Below are 2,147 nucleotides of genomic sequence, written 5' to 3' on the forward strand. Positions count from 1 at the left end.
TCTATCATCATCTATCATCTATCTATCTATCTATCTATCTATCTATCTATCTATCTATCTATTATCTATCCTCTCAGCATCAGCATCACTCTTTATTTTGTCTTGGAACATATAAAAGTATCATAAAAGTAGGAAAGAGAAAAAATTTGTGAGGTCTTTTTGTAATGACATGTTGAAAAGAGTATGTGACTGGGGGTGGGCTCAGTGGTAGAGTACTTTTCTGGCCTTGGATTTGACCCACAACACTGCAAAAACACAAGCACACATTTTATGACAAAAAATGCTCTAAGCACAACATGTGAACAAGCGACGTACATAAAATATATTGACTGAAGATGTTTATTACTTTCAAATTTAAATTAAGAAAATTAGTTTTAGCAATAACATTTTGAGTGGTACTAGAAATTGAAAGATGATAAAAAATACCCCACATAATTAAGAACATTGTGTTTCATCTCTGGGTAGGGGAATGCAACACACTGCGTTCTGTCTGCCTGTTGTGATGTATGTCAGCTGCTGATTTTTCTAAGAAAAATGAAGAAAACACTGTGGCAAGTGTCTGACCTCTGTTCTCTCCCTGTTATGTTGACATATTTATGCTTAAAACCAGATGAGTGAATAATTGTGCTACATCTTAAGTGAGAAACTGGTTAGGCTGGGTTGACTTTAAGCAGCTGAGATAAAATTAAATAAGTAGCTCCCTCATTGTATATTTGTATTTTGAAAGAATTAGTACAGATCCCTCAAATAGCAGTATAACCATTTATCAGGCAGAAACTTGCATACTGGGAGAATTAAGCTCCTTAATTGAAATAGTTCTAAGTATTTTTAATGTCTCTGAGAAACTAGAGTATTTGAAAATATCTGAATTATAACACGCTCTGGCTTGATTTCAATTGTACTATTGGGAAGAAGACTTCAAAATTACTGTAAGAAGAAAATTGTGTGGATTATGACTTCTAAAATATATTCATACACTTCAAGAAGTCCTATTCAAAAATCCTACAAACTCAAAATTAAATATCAACCACTCCTGTTTAACCTTTGCCTTCTTATTCATAAATCTACTGGTATGGTAGATGAACAACCTCTCCCCCAGCTCTCTTCTCCTTTACCATATGGATTACCATCTGTTGTATGACAAGATAATGCAGACTCTTCCAGAGTTTATGGGGATGGGGCACACCTGTTGTGGGATTCACTCTCCAAATCTCAATAAATATGAACTCAGTAGCTCTTCCTGTGTAATCCACACTCAGTTCACTTAAAAAAATAGTGAGTTCATTTCCTTTAGTTGTTAACTAGACTAAAATCACCTTTCCTGATGTCAAAAGTATTTGGCCAAATTCATATGATGTGTACATAGACGGCATCTTATTTTTCTTTAGCTTCTCGTATGACTGAGTGATTAGTGAAAAAGCACACAGGGGAGGCTTTTAAATTCAAAGAATCTGTTCTTTCACATACACTGGACTAAATAGTCAGTGCATATTATACTGTAAGACATGTCAACGTGAAAATGAGAAAAACGAGAAGTTCAACCTATGCAAGTTTGGAATATATTCAGCATGAATGTGTGGACATATAGGATGTGTGTGTGTGTGCGTGTGGTTGCGTGTGTGTGTGTGTGCGTGTGTGCGCGCGTGCGTGTGTGTGTGTGTGCGTGCACGCGTGTGTGAGCGTGTGTGTGCGTGTGTGTGTGCGCATGTGTGCATGTGTGTGCATGTGTGTGTGCACGTGTGTGTGTGCGCGTGTGCGTGTGTGTGTGTCTGTCTGTCTGTCTCTGTGTGTCTGTGTTTTGCATGCGTCAGTCTGTCTGTCCATCTGTCTGTGTCTCTGTGTATGCATGTGTGTGTGTGTGTGTGTGCGTGCACGCGTGTGTGAGCGTGTGTGTGTGCGCGTGTGTGCATGTGTGTGCATGTGTGTGTGCACGTGTGTGTGTGCGTGTGTGCGTGTGTGTGTGTGTGTGTCTGTCTGTCTCTGTGTGTCTGTGTTTTGCATGTGTCAGTCTGTCTGTCCATCTGTCTGTGTCTCTGTGTATGCATGTGTGTGTGTGTGTGTTTACATCAAATAAATTGATAGTAGTAAATCATGAAAAGACATTTAACCCATCTCCCAAAATTCATCGTACATCCAAACAAAGACAG

The 2,147-nt window shown here is 38.7% G+C and overlaps 1 protein-coding gene across 1 annotated transcript in view; it reads left to right on the forward strand.

The window, feature by feature from the left end:
• Ctnna3 (catenin alpha 3) overlaps nucleotides 1–2,147 on the forward strand; it is a 1,668,564-nt gene that overhangs the window by 1,187,688 nt on the left and 478,729 nt on the right. The gene's annotated exons all lie outside the window — the stretch shown is intronic.

This window comes from Nannospalax galili, unplaced genomic scaffold (assembly GCF_000622305.1).
Source record: "Nannospalax galili isolate Female #2095 unplaced genomic scaffold, S.galili_v1.0 scaffold116, whole genome shotgun sequence".
In the NCBI taxonomy this organism is placed as follows: domain Eukaryota; kingdom Metazoa; phylum Chordata; class Mammalia; order Rodentia; family Spalacidae; genus Nannospalax; species Nannospalax galili.